Below are 6,000 nucleotides of genomic sequence, written 5' to 3'. Positions count from 1 at the left end.
TTTACGAGTTGCTTCTGACAATTTGTGGTTGGCGTAAGCAAATCGGGGCTGCGCTTTTTTGTGGGGACCACTTTTGTTGGCGGGACGACCTGAAAGAAACCATAACACTTTGTTGTGCAAAGGTTGGTGTTGCCTGGTTGGTAAATAAACAAACAATAAAAGTATGCTAATGAAGTTGTATCAAGTGGCAACGATCAGGAACGGTTTTGTAAGCTGAAATTAGTTTCGAGGGGTTTTGTTCATTTGTTTCGTGTAGGTTTTACATTATTGCTTGGAGAAACGAAAGCATTCTTTAGGGATATCTTAACGTATGAATAGATTTTGTTAAATATTCAAACTTAACCAGATAAGTGCAGTGCTTCTGGGGACGCACAGTCCTGTTTTTTCGCGATAATTTTCGTCGTAAATGATCGTAAAAATTTATTCAAATGCATTCGCATTCGCATTCGCATTCGCATGGAGATGGTGATCTTAGCGGGTTGCAGACTGGATTTCGTCATGTATGTGTGATAATTGTCCAGCCCAGGTTGCTTAGAAATTGATTAGAGGGAATTAAAACCAATTCTACCAGAAAAGGACAGGTAGCACCATGAAAGCCATCCATTGCCGGCCGCTCCCATCTCCACCATTCACCGGGAGAGGAATAAGGATTAGGAGCACGGGAAGTGTTGATGCTAAACTTACTTAGAAAAAGGTAGCGAAACCGCAGGCTCTTTTTCCCAACCTTATTGTGGAACTCGATCAAACTGACCATTTGATCAAATTTAATCGAATTTAAACAACAAGGATGCGTAAATGTCGCGTGGAGTTGGTAGTTGTGATGGGTAAAGGTCTGGGATTCGCCCTAAGCAAGCGATACGACCATTGGCATAAATGAAGTTAACTGTTAGATTTTTATTCTCAAGGCAAGCAATCGGATGCTGCTGTTGAGACAATTCCCGTTTAGATTAAGTAAAGTTTATTATTTTAACAGGATTGAAAATTTATTCTCAAAGCAAACAGTCGGATGCTGCTGCTGAGAAAGTGTTATTATTATTTCAGTGTTTTTTTATATTTTAATCCCGACGCGAATATTTGTTTGAGATCTAATCTTAGACAGCCGGCTGTGGAAAGATAAGATCCATGCGCCTAAATTTCAATCATCATTTATTCAAATACGATTCATTTTTACGTGTACGGAAGCGATGAAGTTATGAATACAAAACATAAAAATTAAATAAAATTTAAGTCGTCATTAAGAAGAATGCGCAAACATTAAATTCAATAAACGTGAACGCGTCTTTCGATAAACGATTCTATTGAAATGAGTTTTTTACCGTGAAAATTTAAAACATTATTTGAAAGAGAATTGCACAATTTACCCGACGCCGTACCTTCTGATCAACGGTGATATAGGAAGGGCTTTTAAAATCACAAAACAATTGATGTAATCTTAATTAGAGCACAAAAAAACACAAATCACTGAGAAAATGACGCTCAAAACACAAATAATTCTGCAAGGCGTACGCGAAAATGCAAAAAATGTTGTATCATATTCATATTTAAACAACAATATTTTTTTCTCACACACTTGTCATTTGATGAGCCGGTTCAATACATATTTTTCTATTGGAAATAAAACGCTGGGAATGTGCAATTGTTGATCACAATTAAAACGAAAATTGAAAAATCTGTTTTCGAGTAAGTTTACAAATTCAACGTCGACACTTCTTTACTCAAAGTTTGCATTAGATTCTAATAAAGTATTGAGAGATTTTAAATTTAGAAATGTTTGGCATCACTGCATCAACCAAATTAGATCCACATCAGAGTTGATCCGACTCAATAGAGTTATCTAAGCCCGAGCTCACGCACACTAGCACACCATTTGTTTTGCTGGACGGTACAAAATTTAACCTCACTTTTTTTCGTGTACGTACACGCAATACATGCGCACGTAGATAACTCTATTTTGACACACTCACTCACACTTACACATTCATATAGTAATCCAATTGGAATTTTCTCACCGGATTCGTGCTCTTGCTGATGATTCGTCCTCGAAGATCGACGACACTCCACCACCAAACCACTCAGCTCCGCCCTCTCCCCTCGCCAAATCTAAGGAACGCCGGAATAATCATCTGCTAATCCGGCAATCATCCGGCACACAGCCTGGTCTTCTGTCACTTAGAGCGTCGAATGACAACACCAAATGTTGTTCGATTTCCCCTTACACCACCAGCAAAATCTCCTACTTTCCCCGGAAAAGGGTGGCCCAATTTCACAATTCCACAATCATTAAGTCACAATCGCGCCCTCCTCTCCCCTTCATCAACTCTCCGAAAGCACACGAAGCACGACTCTCTTCCTCACACCCCCGCAAACAGGGCCCCCGTCGGACCCACGGATGATAGGAGTCATCGACTGACCAACACGAATACAGTGCGCCGCATCCAACCAACACACACGATCTTTCTGCGCCTGTCATCACGACTACACACACTCAACTTGCATGCAAGTTAAACACATTTCTGTGCTGGGCTTCGGCCACACCAACACTATCATGCCATCACCCTCAAGCACGTCTTGCGTCCCAAGAAAATATGGCCTGAATTTCACAACCGACCGCAAACAAAATCGCTCAAAAAATGCTAAATATCGAAGAAAACCGGCAAACTCCATCACTTCCACGAAAAGCGCGTCACGACCGACCGAAAGACACTAATATAGCAGGACAGATCCACTAATTTTTTACAAAAAACGCGATTAAAACTAGCAGCCGGGAACACACGACATTTCGCAAACGCGTCACCTCTCACCTCAATCCGTAAAAATTTATTCAAATGCATTTGATGATAAGTCCAAACCCTGCTGGAGCTGTTGAATCTTGACTTGGTGAGATCTATCCATTTTATCTATCATTATTTGATAGATGATTTTATTCCCTTATTTTATACAATATTCTATTGATCAAATGATATATCCATATTATCCCATTCTCACCTTCCTTTTCTCCTATCCACATTTCCTCCCCCTCCCCTCCCCCCCCCCCTGCCCCTAAATATTATTATCTGCCAAATTTACACTTACACACCACACCACAACTGTTCCGGAGCGTTTGGTACGGTATGCCCACGCATCCTTCCTCCCCTGATGATTCTATGAAATGTGATCCGTTCACAGAATCTGTCTCTGCGGTTAATGCAACGCAGTAGGCCTGGCCGCTTTAATTTTTGCTATACATTTTCGGGGTAACTCGGATGTACTGTAATCATTAATATTGACAAGAAAGGACTTGAGGCGTAATCTTACCACAAGTTCTTCCAGGATGCTTTCTTCGGACTGGCTGCGCTTGTGTTCGATTAGATTAGATTAGATTAGAATATTCAAACTTAACCAACAATATCATTTCTGGCACATTTTATTTATAAATAAATTTAGGTTATTTAGGTTGTCAAAATCTTGAAGTTTCGATTTGTTTTTTGGTAAGTCTCTTGAAAAAGGTTGCGTAAATCTAGAATTGTTTAAAAAAAGATGACCTCTAACAAACACAAATATAAGGCTTATTTTTCTAGGCACAATCTCACTTTTTACGACCTAAAATGGTAGAACATGGATTATTTAATTAATTTAAAAAAGATCCCGGACTTTCTTGACAGACAATATGGCAGCAATGGTGAGAGACCTAGTTGTATATGTTAAAATATGAATCTTTGTGATTTATTTTAAATATCATTTGATCATAAAATAATATATTTTAAAAATTCAGGCCCAACCAACCAATCAGCAAAATAAACAAAGTGTTTTATAATATATCGTTCTTGCAATTTAAATGATTTCATCTGATTTTAAATTATATAAAACAAGGTTACTGAACAAAAACAATTAAAAAGCCAAACAACAAATAAATTACCATAGCCTATCTGGCGTTTTGCTTCCCAAAAACGGCCACGAACCACGCGAACCCTTGGGGGCCGAAGGCTTGAAACAAAAATACAGAAGCTCAAAACAATTCCCTGTTTTGCCTGGTGCCGAGAACATCTCTTTTATCACGTCGTTTGTTTCGCCGTCATAACTTTTCCCACTCGCATCCGAACGGGGGCCACGCACGCAGAATGACCAACTCCACGGAGATTTGGGGCCGAACGGGCAGACAAATTGTTTATTTTCGTTGGAGCACGAACGCGCCGGTTGCCTTCCGGTCAGAAAATTGATCCCGACCTTACACATAGATCCAGGGAAAGAGAACGCGGAAAACCGTTCAATCTCACCGCCAGGGGTTTCGTGGCCACTCCAAGGATAATAAGTTTTACGGTTGCGGACTGCGGCTATAAATTCCTCACGAGCCAACACAGGCCAGCATGGAGTTCCAGAGAGACACAGACGGAAACCGAGAGCCCTTAATTCATCCGCTGAGATCTTCATTTAATGTTTCCCGCCGATCGCTGTTAACTACTTTCCACTTTGCAATATTTTATCAAACGTCATCATAATCCACCGGGATCCGCACCGGGAGCCCGTTCCCTGGAGGGGTTTTTCCTTCTGCACATGTGCCCGAAGCTGATGACGGTGAGGACTGGCTGACCGCTTTGGGGGAGGGCAGGGCACGGCAGCAGCAGAATTTGTTTGCGTGATCGTAATAAAATATTGATTAAAATAAATAACGAGCAGCAGCGAGCGTAATCCTGAAACATTCGCCTTGGGACTGACTCCAAAGTTCGGCGTTGGAGGGCTTTTGGAGCACATATGGTTACCGGGATGGCAGTTTTTGGGGTCTTTGTTGTGCAAAGTCACATGTAGAATACTTTTTGAGCATGATCTAAGGTAATTTATAAAAAGGATCCCAAGGCCCAAGGTTACTTCCTATTGTAAAGTTTCTTTAGTAATGGTGTAGGTTGTCTTATGTCTGTTCAATGTATTGAAACATCGTAAAAGTTAATGAGGCCAGGCCCACTGCGTAAAGTTTACTGCAGAGACAATTCGTTGAGTAGGGTTGAGCTTGAACATGAATGTTAAACAATAATACAGTTCTGAAACTACATGGGAAAAAGACACGTGGGCCAAGTGAAAAAGGGTCTGGAAAAATAAGAAAAAGCTCCAAATAGATCAAGCTATTAGGTTTTAAATAGGCCTAATATTACGAGAAAAAAAAATAAGTTGAATTCAAATGAAATTTTATAAATACTAAATAAGCAAGAAAATCCTGCAACAGTTTGTTTTATAAATGACAAAAATTGCTCAAAATGACCTCCTAATTACGGGAAAAATGGAAGATTTCGATAAAAACATAAAGCAGTTTGGGGTAAAAATGGGAAAACAGCTCTTCTGGTTACTCTCCCTAGGATAAGAAATTGATTTTTTTTCGCAATTTTGTGAAAATTTCGTCGGAAACATTGAAAAAAATCATGCTAATATTACATCTTGGAAGGGGTACATCTTTTATGTCAGAAAAAATGTGTAACTTTACCTCTGAAAATGTGTATTTTTCTCACTTTTCTGGTGTCTTTTTCAGTCTAAATTGAGGTAAAATTACAACCTAAAAGAGGTAATATTCAACTTTCTAGTTTTAAATCTTTAAAATTTACACAATTTTTGAGTTTGTACCTACTTTTTTGATAAAAAAATCAGTATTCTCCTTTCCCCTTGAAAACTTGTTTCAATTGTTTGATTTTTAGAATGTTCGTATTAAAAATTGGATTGGCAAATTGAATAGCATTTTGTTCTATTTTAATGTTTAAAACCAAACAACAATATCATCCACGAAGAAGATTACTGGTTTTTTTTTTATCCCAGTTGTTGATACGTTCAGTACTATACAAGCAATCAACAGGTCAACCCATGCAAAATTCGCAGCTCGGTCAGCTTTCAACGATTCTCGTTCACTGCAACACAGTGGGTCGCCATGGTACAATCTGAGCGTTTCAAAATTTTGATTTGACAATAAAAACGATTTGAACGATAATTGTTCTCTATAATTGTAGGAAGCTGCTTTCCAATACCGCTAAAACGAGTTAACAA

The sequence above is a fragment of the Culex pipiens genome, chromosome 2 (assembly GCF_016801865.2).
Source record: "Culex pipiens pallens isolate TS chromosome 2, TS_CPP_V2, whole genome shotgun sequence".
In the NCBI taxonomy this organism is placed as follows: Eukaryota; Metazoa; Arthropoda; class Insecta; order Diptera; family Culicidae; genus Culex; species Culex pipiens.
This window is presented reverse-complemented; position numbering follows the sequence as displayed.